Here is a 14,001-nt window from a genome sequence, read left to right on the forward strand (position 1 = left end):
GTCAAAAGTTTGGACACACTTACTCATTCAAGGGTTTTTCTTTATTTTTACTTTTTTCTACATTGTATAATAATAGTGAAGACATCAACACTAATGAAATAACACATATGGAATCATGCAGTAACCAAAAAAGTGTTAAGCAAATCAAAATATATGTTGTAATTGAGATTCTTCAAAGTAGCCACCCTTTGCCTTGATGACAACTTTGCACACTCTTGACATTCTCTCAATCAGCTTCATGAGGTAGTCACCTGGAATGGATTTTAATTAACAAGTGTGTCTTGTTAATTTGTGTTATTTCTTTCCTTCTTAATGCATTTGAGCCACTTAGTTGTGTTGTGGCAAGGTACAGAAGATAGCCCTATTTGGTAAAATACCAAGTCCATATTATGGCAAGAACAGCTCAAATAAGCAAAGAGAAATGAAAGTCCATCATGACATTAAGACATGAAGGTCAGTCAATCCGGAAAATGTCAAGAACTTTGAAAGTTTCTTCAAGTGCAGTCGCAAAAACCATCAAGCGCTATGATGAAACTGGCTCTCATGAGAACCGCCACAGGAAAGGAAGACCCAGAATTACCTCTTCTGCAGAGGATATGTTCATTAGAGTTACCAGCCTCAGAAATTGCAGCCCAAATAAATGCTTCACAGAGTTCAAGTAACAGACACATCTCAACATCAACTGTTCAGAGGAGACTGCGTGAATCAGGCCTTAATGGTCAAATTGCTGCAAAGAAACCACTACTAAATGACACCAATAAGAAGAAGAGACTTGCTTGAGCCAAGAAACACGAGCAATGGACATTAAACCGGTGGAAATCTGTCCTTAGGTCTGATGAGTCCAAATGTTCGATTTTTTGTTCCAACCACCGTGTCTTTGTAATACGCAGAGTAGGTGAACAGATGATCTCCGCATGTGTGGTTCCCACCATGAAGCATGGAGGAGGAGGTGTGATGGTGCTTTGCTGGTGACACTGTCAGTGATTTATTTAGAATTCAAGGCACACTTAACCAGCATGGCTACCACAGCATTCTGCAGCAATACGCCATCCCATCCGGTTTGTGCTTAGTGGGACTATGATTTGTTTTCAACAGGACAATGACCCAACACACCTCCAGGCTGTGTAAGTGCTATTTGACCAAGAAGGAGAGTGATGGAGTGCTGCATCAGATGACCTTGCCTCCACAATCACAGACCTCAACCCAATGGAGATGGTTTGGGTTGAGTTGGACCGCAGAGTGAAGGAAAAGCAGCCAACAAGTGCTCAGCACATGTGGGAACTCCGTCAAGACTGATGGAAAAGCATTCCAGGTGAAGCTGCTTGAGAGAATGCCAATAGTGTGCAAAGCTGTCATCAAGGTAAAGGGTGGCTTCAAATGTGCAGTTTCAAACAGTAGTCTGGCTTTTTTATGGCGGTTTTGGAGCAGTGGCTTCTTCCTTGCTGAGCGGCCTTTCAGGTTATGTCGATATAGGACTCGTTTTACTGTGGATATAGATACTTTTGTACCCGTTTCCTCCAGCATCTTCACAAGCTCCTTTGCTGTTGTTCTGGGATTGATTTGCACTTTCCGCACCAAAGTACGTTCATCTCTAGGAGACAGAACGCATCTCCTTCCTGAGCGGTATGACGGCTGCGTGGTCCCATGGTGTTTATACTTGCGTACTATTGTTTGTACAGATGAACGTGGTACCTTCAGGCGTTTGGAAATTGCTCCCAAGGGTGAACCAGACTTGTGGAGGTCCCCAATTTTTTTCTGAGGTCTTGGCTGATTTCTTTTTATTTTCCCATGATGTCAAGCAAAGAGGCAATGAGTTTGAAGGTAGGCCTTGAAATACATCCACAGGTACACCTCCAATTGACTCAAATGATGTCCTAACCGACTTGCCAAAACTATAGTTTGTTTACAAGAAATTTGTGGAGTGGTTGAAAAACGAGTTTTAATGACTCCAACCTAAGTGCATGCAAACTTCCGACTTCAACTGTAGATGCAATAGAGTTAGAAGCCATTGCGAGGTCCAGGCAGGATGTAACCCCTCTAACATCAACTTTTGTACCACATCTGTCATTAAGACATACTAATGCTTGTTTCCATCATATCTTCCACAATATTAACATTAGTATCTGTATGTGTGCTTCACCATGAACTATTATGTGCATTACATTCACCACACCATATCTCTCTAGAGCCCAATTCTCCTGATATTTCATCAAACATCGCTACAGATAGTTGACGACAAGGGTTGTACAAATTGTGTAACTTAATATTTCTACCTGCACTGTAGATTTCCACCATCACACATTGAATTAAATTATAATATACAACACCTTCTCTTATGAACGTAGCACAACCACCACCTTGTCCAATTGATCTATCACATCTGACTGAACAATAACCAGTAATAATACAATCAAGATGTAGTCTAAGCCATGTTTCTAGAATACATCTCACTTCAGGTTTGATCTCTAAATCTATGACATATTTCTTAAACTCCTGACCGTTAGCAATAAGGCTTCTGGCATTCATCTGAAGGATAAGAAAAACCATAACTATACTTATCATGCAGAGACATTCCATCATTAGTATTAATAGGAGTCAACATATCAACAATCATGGCGACAGTAACATCTGTTACTCCTAAAAACTGTTGCTGCTTCCACAATGATCTTCAACTTGACAGTTATTCTGTCCACAAACGCAGTCAGGTTGATAACCTTTCCAATGAAGGCTATAAAGTAAATCTGATTAACTATTAAGGTGTCCTTTGAAACTACACATTTGTGAGAGCAAGATTTCTGAGCAGGTCTCGTATCCGTGTCTGGACCAACATAAGCAACATTTCCTACAGTAGGTCCACTTATTCCAGGAGTAACCCTAATATCTCCATCATTCTGCCTAATAGTTCTGCCAATCTGCCTTGCAGCATCTGCGTAAGAGATTATGAGAGATGTTATATCTTTGGGCCTCTCTAGCCTCTTTCTGCACCAGGCATCCACCAAAGACTGCACTGTGCCCCCCCCCCCCCCCCCCCCCCCCAATTATGGGGATAATGTGACTTCCCCTATCTCTTTCTTAACAGCATTGGTTAATCGAATAGGGTGTAAATGAGACCCAGTGGTCGCATCAAACATGATTACAACTTTCCATTAAGAGACATAATTTCTTTGGTTTTTCACTACCATTACCCTCTTCACGGACTCAACACTAGAACTGTCACGTGCCATCCTTTTTTATTTTACTTTTCACAACAGACCATCCTGGTCCATGACTTTCATCATCCCCAACCATACCATCAGAACTATCATCCATGTCGACCACAGTCCAGCACAGCTGTCGCGAAAACCGCCTATCATATAGAACGATGGATTCTATTCCGTTTCCTTGTTTGAAGTCGAACCTCACGCGTTCAAGTTTACAGGGGCTTTAAAATTACCCATGACATCACGTGCCCTGCGTATCTTCAGAATGATTCAGTTAAAAAAAAAAACGTTTCCATTGTTTGTCGCAATAAAGTTCGACAAAATGAAAATCCACCCGTTGAACGAATAAAAATGTTGTCGATACTTTATAAGTTTCTCCTATATCTGCCGTTTTCATTTCACATATTGCAAATGTTTTTTATTGCGACATTGCTTTCGTCGAATAAACCCTTTGTCAATGGACACCTGCCTACTGAGTAGGCCGATACCCCATTTCATGGGTGCACAGTCCATAGGTCAGGCTGTACAGTGCATGTAAGTAGCCAATTCCCCCAATGCTATTCTGAATTCAAACACATCCACAGTATGATTTTAACTGATGTTTACATTTTGTTTTTCAAATTAACTTATAATAGTATTGTGTTTGATTTCTATAACACTATTCCAACCTTGTTTCCAACAGGCGGCGAATCGCATCTCTGCATGTCTGTCAGACATATCAGTGTGGATGACAGATCACCAGCTCAAGCTAAACCTCGGCAAGACGGATCTGCTCTTCCTCCCGGGGAAGGACTGCCCGTTCCATGATCTCGCCATCACGGTTGACAACTCCCTTGTGTCCTCCTCCCAGAGTGCTAAGAACCTTGGCGTGATCCTGGACAACACCCTGTCATTCTCCACTAACATCAAGGCGGTGACCCGATCCTGTAGGTTCATGCTCTACAACATTCGCAGAGTACGACCCTGCCTCACACAGGAGGCGGCGCAGGTCCTAATCCAGGCACTTGTCATCTCCCGTCTGGATTACTGCAACTCGCTGTTGGCTGGGCTCCCTGCCTGTGCCATTAAACCCCTACAACTCATCCAGAACGCCGCAGCCCGTCTGGTGTTCAACCTTCCCAAGTTCTCTCACGTCACCCCGCTCCTCCGCTTTCTCCACTGGCTTCCAGTTGAAGCTCGCATCCGCTACAAGACCATGGTGATTGCCTACGGAGCTGTGAAGGGAACGGCACCTCCATACCTTCAGGCTCTGATCAGGCCCTACACCCAAACAAGGGCACTGCGTTCATCCACCTCTGGCCTGCTAGCCCCCCTACCTCTGAGGAAGCACAGTTCCCGCTCAGCCCAGTCAAAACTGTTCGCTGCTCTGGCACCCCAATGGTGGAACAAGCTCCCTCACGACGCCAGGACAGCGGAGTCAGTCACCACCTTCCGGAGACACCTGAAACCCCACCTCTTTAAGGAATACCTAGGATAGGATAAAGTAATCCTTCTAACCCCCCCCCCCCTTAAAAGATTTAGATGCACTATTGTAAAGTGGTTGTTCCACTGGATATCATAAGGTGAATGCACCAATTTGTAAGTCGCTCTGGATAAGAGCGTCTGCTAAATGACTTAAATGTAATGTAAAATGTTGTTTAGCATTATCTAGTCCAATTGTGGCATGATTCCACTATTTTTATCCCTTTGCATCAGTTTCAATGAGGAACATTTATTTTGAAGGCGAGCCGCCGATTCCACATTTGTTGCTCACGCTAATGTTGCTCACGACACACACGTATGAACATCGGTCTACACACACAGGGCTCTTCCGGCTGTAGATAATCCTCCTCCCTTTTCCCTGCACGCATTCCAAATGAAATCATGAAGGGATTGTAGGCTACTAGAAGCAACGGGCTTTGACAGCAGCTAGGAAAAACTGCGAGCAGCGACCATTCAGGAGATATTAATTCAGGAGATTATAGGTTAGGTTATACAGATGGATAGGCTGTTTACACCGTTTTAAGGAACCGGTTCGTTTGACGAGTGGAGGCGCAATTTTAAACACTTCCTTGAAATGTCACAGCATGTCATCATCGCCAATCTTGAATCGCATATCTTCCTTGGCTTCGTGAAAGAAATTTAGAGAGAAAGAAACGACGATTATTTTCACGAGCAATTTTTTTCTTATTCTTTCAAGCAGGATGGTTTCATACAGTTTAATATTCACTTTGGTTATTGCTGCGGCATGGAAAGTTATAGGTGAACCACAAACTGTGCCTTCACCCGCAACGCAGTTAAATTCAACACCAACCCCCCATGGAGGAGATTTGTCAAATAATAGCACAGATCATGCACAGACCGAATCAAGAATTTCTTCAATATTACAATATCTTCCTACTCTTAAAAATATTGTCATTATTATCTGCGTGCTAACAGCTGTTCTCATCACGTGCTTGGTCATCAAAGTGATCAGGTAAGCTGATTTATGTTTACACCATACCAATAACTATAGCCAACTGAATTATCCTAATTAAATAATCCTTGTGTAATATGCTATACTATTCTTATAAGACAACTAATTTGAGCATTCATAAAGATCCTCCTTATTGATTATGTCATGCAGCATGTAATAGGAAAGTTGGCAAGTGGGGGATGTGTTCTCTATTGCAGCAACTATCATATTGTGTCAGTAATTGCTGTTGGGAATATCTAAATGTTAAAATATCTAATGTTAAACACCACTACATTAGGCTACATCAGCAATGCCATAATCACTTCCCACACCAGGTGGGCAGTAGGCCTTAACCACAATACACTGCTTTAATCCTGTCCATATGGCAAAGCAGCCATGTCAGGTTCTGCTTGGTTCAAGATGAGAAACTACTGCACACCTCTTGTCTCATTATCACAACCCTTCTCTGGTTTGTCATAGATCTGGAAGGAGAATAAGGAAAACACGAAAGTATGACATAATCACTACACCAGCAGAGCGAGTAGAGATGGCTCCTTTGAATGAGGAGAATGAGGAAGAAGAGGACTCCACCCTCTTTGATGTCAAGTACAGGTAGGTAGGTCTGTTATGGGTCTACTCTTATCAGTTCCAGGCGACCTAGTCCCAACGTGACTATGCTATCCAATCCCTGGACAGCAGGGCCTCTGATTTTTGAATAGATTAAAACCTAAACGTCCTTTATCTATCATCAATGTTTAATACAATTATATTTGAACTTACTCAACCAATTGTCCATGGGGTTGGTTCTTATATAGGGTGGAATTTGAGACAAAATATCCAAAGGAACGTATCAGAGAGGAAGTAGGTCTACAACAGAAAGTCTGTATAATAATACATTCCTTTTGATATTTTGTCTCCAATTCTGCCCTGTATAAGAACCACGCCACGTACATTTATTTCAGTGTAATTGATTAACTCATTAGGTTAAAGTTATATGTTTTTGTCCCATCCATGAATGTGCAACTTCCTCTGAGGTATGTTCTGTTTGTAATGCAAAAAGCATGTGCACTTAGGCCCTTCATACCATCTCAGTTTAAAAACATAAGGACAAAATTAGAGCATACACAAATGTGTTATATTGGCTTTTTTGTGTAATCTCCACTACTTTCATTGCCAGTGCTTAAGCGTAATTAAACATTTTACAAGGTTACAATAATTGTTTTCCCTTATATGTTTCATCATTAAAGGTTTTCTGTGCGCAACAGCCACACACATTGCTTTTTCCGTAATTGCACATTTAGAAAATGTTTGAACCTGGGATATTTAGATTTTAGACTGTCTGCTTAATAAATACTAAATTACGATGAACATGAAAGTGGGGAACTGTTTGAGCTCAAATGTATCTGCTCAATATCATCCATCTGACATGGTTTGGGAAGTTCTTAATGTTGACTGAACCTATGGTGTTATTTCAGGGTAAAGTAATTACTAGCTATAAGATAAGAAATAACATGCAACAATTGTAATTACATAGTAATAACACAAATTACATGTCTGTTTCATTGTGATTCAATAAAACAAGCAAGCCTAGAACCATGTTACCAAATTCGTTGAAGTACTACAAAGTATCCATTGTTACTAAAATACCAGGGGAAATGGAAACTGTACTGTACAATAAAGTCACATGCTTTCATGTGTTGCAACATTTCAAGTGTTAACATTAGGGTTCTCCCTTCCGTCCTTTCAATTGTTCTTTGACACGGTCCCAACTTCCTGTGATGAAGACATGGGCTCCTGTTTACCTGACATTCTATGCTTATAAGTCAAACTCTCCCATACCCAGCGGACAGTAGACTTACAAAAGCAAACAGAGGAGTGGTAAATCAATAGCTAGTATTTATAAACATTGTTCTTCTCCTGTTAATAGGTTTATTTGAAACCTGGTAGCTTGTGTTGATTGAATAGGAAGCCAGGTCTGTCTGATTCTACACTATTCACAACTTAGAACCATTTCACACCAACCTATAAATGCACATTTCTATGTAGGCTACTGTAATTATGTATTGTAATTTGTTTTTTAGGTGAATGCCAGCATTAAACAGAGGATGTTGGATTTTAATCCCACCATTTTCTCCAGTGGGAACACAACCCAAGGATATGTGGCCTAATGCAGTCTCCTGATGTCTTCAGTGTTTGGTAACTTCTGTCAAGTCTAGTCAAGTTTCCAATCTCACCGATATTTGCAGAAAAGGTTACCTCTGTGGTCTGGTATTCTAGAATGTATTCTGATTGTAAACATGCTGTATTTACAATCCTTTTGTACACATCAGACACTTCCAACGCAGAAGGTTCCTCTTCAGAGGGATGTTGCCAATAGATTGTGAATTGGGGTTAGCTCAGTAAATTTGAATCTTCTTTAAGCTAAAACAAATACATAGAGAACATTTGATGGCTTTTGCTGTCTGCAAGGCAATCCTTTTGCCGTCCTGTAATGCATTTGGTATATTATTCACTGTAAAAATATAAGATACAATCCTCAGAATAATATTTGATATATATACTTATTTACTCGTCTGGTGCAAAGATTATTTTAATTGTCTTATTATTCTGTTATTCCAAATATTACACTAACCACTCAAATGTGCATACACTGTATACTGTCTGAGGCTTTCTGTCCTCTGTCTCATAGTTGGTTTGGGTGCATATTTTTTACTGTATGTGTTTGAGAGTCTCCCATTTTGCTGCTATCTCTAACCTGGGGTTGGATAAGGTTGCTAGTGCATATGTTTGGTCACAATGACAAACAAGTATATTGAAGAACAGGTCATAGAATATACTTTGTAGGATTTTGGAAATACATGTACGTTTCTCAAAGTTGGATTGTAAAATATATCATTGTATATTTGAATATACAAACAGTATCTCATCTTCTTTTTACCATTATTACCTTGCCAGACATGTTCCGAGACCGGGTCATTGGTGTGTTCTAGTGAATGGAATTACACATAACAGGCAAATCCTGCTATTGCTTACACAGGCTTATTAAAAATGGTAACCGTAACCCAGGTCTTTCGTGGCATGTTCCACATTTACTCAGAACTTGTGGAATTCATTATTTGATTGGTTCCATGCCACAATGATTGGCTTTGCGACTAGACTGATGTGTGATAGATATTTATTTTAAGTGAAGCAATAATCATGGATAACTAACTACTCTTACAAAATGAATGATTTTAAGCTGTTGATAGAAGAAAGTGTGAGAAGAGGGGGTTATGACTGTTGTTATACAAATGTATGCAGATTACGTTCAAATGAAATTGGCACCTCTTTCCTGTAATAATTAAGAAAGTTGAAACCCCAAACAACGTCCCACCATTTAGATGGTGGCAGTATAATAAACTGACCAATGGACTGGCAAACTTTCTATAAAGTGCATGGTTTTTCTATTTCAAAATAGAAGCAATTGAACGGCCAATGTGTATGTATAGTGCCTTTTAATTGGACCATACATCAGTAAATGGAGTGCTTGCTTTCACATTCAAAAGCTTTACATTAGCCTACCCCTACAATTAAAACACACTGTTGGACAAAAGTTTCCCATCAACTCAGGTATTTCAAGGCACCTGTGACGTGTCTCTCTAAATAGTCTAAAACATAAGGAATATTTTTGATTTAAACAAAAGTACATGTTTAAAGAATCAGTTAATATAAAGAAATAACTCAAAGAATCATTCCATCCTTAGATAATGTGGTCTTTAGGTCCTCTGGAAATGTTGTGTAGTAATATAAAAAACATGTTGAATCCCTAATGTCACCTTGTCTGTTTAACCAGTTTTGTTATCTGAGAGTACACTATCAACTAGAGTACATACAGGGGTTTCCAAGAAACTCAAATTAATTCCATTTGAGCTATCTGATAAGTAAATCCATTAGGGGAACTTAAAACGTTCTGTTCAATCTTCCTATGTCACGTTGTCAGAGAGCACATTATGATTTGAAGCTGTTAACTTGTTTTCTATTTAGATTTGTATTTTTCAGCCTGCAGTTAAAATAAATTACTATTGAAGATTGACAATAAGATTCAAGTTTTCCATTGTATACAAATATAAAAACTTGAGTCCAGTTTGGATTATTATTTTATGTTTCAGTCAGAGGATTTTTATTTTGGATATTTTGAGTGTGATTTCATTAATGCTGTCGTTTTCAATAATGTACAGGTAGTCTTGTTTCTTTGATTGTATTTGTGATATTTCTTTTAGATGTATTGTTGCTAGAACATTTCCACCTTCCTTATTTCTCTCCTCTGCAGTTGATCTCTTTTACAATATCCTCTCTAAAAGGATAATAGTGTGAATGTTTCTGATTTTCAGTGCAGTGTTTGAATGTACTAGTAATTTATTTGGGGGTTTATGTCTCGTAACAATGTTAATTTGAACTTTATTGAGAACTTTTATTTGAAATGAATATTCCGGTTATGGCAGCTTTTCCTCTTGTAAATGCAATCAAGGCTGTTTACTATATCTAGATCATTGCTAATTACCCTCATCCCAACTCTAAGCCAAAAAAGCCTAAGTGGGAAAACCATTGTTTAATGCTTCGTTTGAAGAATATAGAAAGCATGTCTAGCTTGGTTTTTCTGTCACAGAAAATGTCATTGTAGAGTTAACTACCCACTGGCTGGCTCCATGTTTTTCCCCAAATAAAAGTACTCTCCCTCACCATCAACCATCTCCTGTCTTGGTCTTGTTGAATAATTTTACTGAAGTGTGATATTCGCACTTGGTCAGTATACATTTTTGCTAAGCCCTTGGCTTTTGGAGTTCCATATGAAGTCACGGTTGTATATCAACAGTACTCTCCAGCCTTCTATTGTGACTCTATCACAATGTTCTACACCTTTCCGCAAACTTTCCTCCTTCCTGTAACATACACACAGTTCCTTTGATACTACAGATGTACTTTCTATGTGCTTCCTGTTTCAATCACTGTAACAGGCAAAAGGTAAATGAAATTAGCCTATTTCAATAAAGATTTCATCGTTTTAGTATGGCGTCCTTCCAAAACAAAAAGCACTTTCAGATCCAACACAAGAATTTGCATAAAATAAATCTTAACAAAATGCTGAGGATATATAGCTCAGACAGGAAAAACCTCAATATAGAATACCAAAGAATAATCATTAACACATTTTGACAGCAGGATATGTAAACATCTCTTCAGAATGTCCCATAAGCTGTGACCCCAAGGCCATTTCAGGGGTAATTAGTTTAGGGGTATTGGTTACATACTGTTTCTATTTTTGCAAAACACAGACTTTCTTTTATGAAAAGATACGTTCATTACTCCGGAAGGCCCACTGACATCTAAATTAAGACTACGTCTATTTTTAACTGGAAGTGTAATAAGAGCAACATGTAGTTCTACAGAAGCATCATGTCAAAACAACATTTTTCTGCAGACAGATCACGTGTGTGAGCACGAGGCTGCTTATTGGACTTGAGTAAGCCACACTGAATATTTCTAATAGTTCTTGCTCATCCATATATTTTATATATTCTTATCCCATTCCTTTACTAGACTGTGTGTATTAGGTTTTGTTGTGGAATTGTTACTGTCGGATCTAGAAGCATTTCGCTACACTCGCGATAACATCTGTTAACCATGTGTATGTGACCAATAAGATTTGATTTGAGTTCTAGTAACTTCTACAGTGCCTTCAGAAAGTATTCACACCCCTTGACCTTTTCCACCTTTCGTTGTGGTCCCGTGTGGCTCAGTTGATAGAGCATGGTGTTTGCACGCCAGGGTTGTGGGTTCGATTCCCACGGGGGACCAGTACGGAAAACAATGTATGAAATGTATGCATTCACTACTGTAAGTCGCTCTGGATAAGAGCGTCTGCTAAATGACTAAAATGTAAAAATATAAAAAAATGTTGTGTTACAGCCTGAATTTAAAATGTATTACGTTTAGATTTTGTGTCACTGATCTACATACAATACCCCATAATGTCAAAGTGAAATTGTTTGAATATATATATATATATATTTTTATAAAGCTGAAATGTCTTGTCAATAAATGTTCAACCCCTTTCTTATGGCAAGCCTAAACTTCAGGAGTAGAAATGTGCTTAATAAGTCAGATGATAAGTTGCATGGACTAACTCTTTGTGCAATAATGGAGTTTAACATCATCTCTGTACCATACACATACAATTATCTGTAAGGTCCCTCAATCGAGTAGTGAATTTCAAGCACAGATTCAATGACAAAGACCAGGGAGGTTTTCCAATGCCTCACAAAGAAGGGCACTTATTGGTAGATAAAAACAAACAGACATTAAATATCCCTTTGAGCATGAAGTTATTAATTACACTTTGGATGGTATATCAATACAACCAGTCACTACAAAGATACAGGCATCCTTCCTAATTCAGTTGATTTTATCATGAGGCCAATGGTGATTTTAAACCAGGATGGATCAACAGCGGCAGCGTAGCCTAGTGGTTAGAGCGTTGGACTAGTAACCGAAAGGTTGCAAGATCGGTACAAAATCTGTTGTTCTGCCCCTGAACAAGGCAGTTAACCCACTGTTCCTAGGCCGTCATTGAAAATAAGAATTTGTTCTTAACTGACCTGCCAAGTTAAATAAAGGTAAAATAAAATAAAAATTGTACTCTACAATACTAACCTTAATGACAGAATGAAAAGAAGGAAGCCTGTAGAGAATAAAAATATTCCAAAACATGCATCCTGTTTGTAATAAGACACTAAAGTGAAGAAAAAAATGTGCAAGGAAATGAACTTTTGTCCTGAATACAAGGCATTAGGTTTATGGCAAATCCACACATCATATTTTCAAGCATGGTGGTGGCTCCATCATGTTATGGGTATGCTTGTCATCGGCAAGGACTAGGGAGTTAAAAATAAATAAAAATAAAATAGAGCTAAGCACAGGCAATGTCCTAGAGGCAAACCCGGTTCAGTCTGCTTTCCAACAGACACTGGGAGACAAATCCACCTTTCAGCAGGACAGTAACCTAAAACGCAAGGCCAATTATACACTGGAGTTAATTACCAAGACAGAATTACATCTTCCTAAGTGGCCTAGTTATAGTTTTGACTTAAATTGACTTGAAAACTTACCCAGAAAGACTTTGCTGCCAAAGGTGATTCTAACATGTATTGACTCAGGGGGTTGAATACTTATCTAATTGAAAGTGTTTTATTTTCCATAATATTTTTTGGTGGGAATTTTGTGTAGATCATTGATGAAAAATAACAATTAAATTCATTTTAATCTCACTTTATAACACAACAAAATGTGGAAAAAGTCAAGGAGTGTGAATACTTTCTGAATGCACTGTATTAACAGAGGAATGTTCCCGCCATGGAGGCAAAACAAATCTGTTCCTGGGAGATCACCAGAGTATTGAACATCTTGCCAAACCTTTGAAACAACTTTTAGAATTAAATAACTTTCTTTAACACAGCTGCCTTGAGCTAGGGGTGCAGATAAACACATCATCATTCTGCAGACTCCTAAATATTTACACACATTCCATCTCAAACAATTCTATGTCTTGCCTGCGTAACCAAGATGTTCACATTATTTGTTGATAACAAGTCGTCTGCCGACGATATCCCATTGATGGAGATCAGAGTAGGCTGGTGGGAGGAGTTATAGGATGACATGCTTATAGGAATGGCTGGAATGGAATAAATGGAAATTATAAACACATCAAACATATGGAAACCACATGTTTGACTCTGTTCCATTGATTCCATTCCAGCCATTACAATGAACATGTCCTCCTATAGCTCCTCACACCAGCCTCCTCTAATGGAAATACAGTGCCTTCAGAAAGTATTCAGACGCCTTGACTTTTCCCACATTTTGTTAGGTTACAGCCTTATTCTAAAATTGATTAAATTGTTTTTTTTATTATAAATCTACACATAATACCCCATAATGACAGGTTTTTAGAAATGTTTGCTAATATATATATACACTGCTCAAAAAAAGAAAGGGAACACTAAAATAACACATCCTAGATCTGAATGAATGAAATAATCTTATTAAATACTTTTTTATTTACATAGTTGAATGTGCTGACAACAAAATCACACAAAAATAATCAATGGAAATCCAATTTATCAACCCATGGATGTCTGGATTTGGAGTCACACAAAATTAAAGTGGAAAACCACACTACAGGCTGATCCAACTTTGATGTAATGTCCTTAAAACAAGTCAAAATGAGGCTCAGTAGTGTGTGTGGCCTCCACGTGCCTGTATGACGTCGCTACAACGCCTGGGCATGCTCCTGATGAGGTGGCGGATGGTCTCCTGAGGGATCTCCTCCCA

This window comes from Salmo salar, chromosome 10 (assembly GCF_965601325.2).
Source record: "Salmo salar chromosome 10, fSalSal1, whole genome shotgun sequence".
In the NCBI taxonomy this organism is placed as follows: domain Eukaryota; kingdom Metazoa; phylum Chordata; class Actinopteri; order Salmoniformes; family Salmonidae; genus Salmo; species Salmo salar.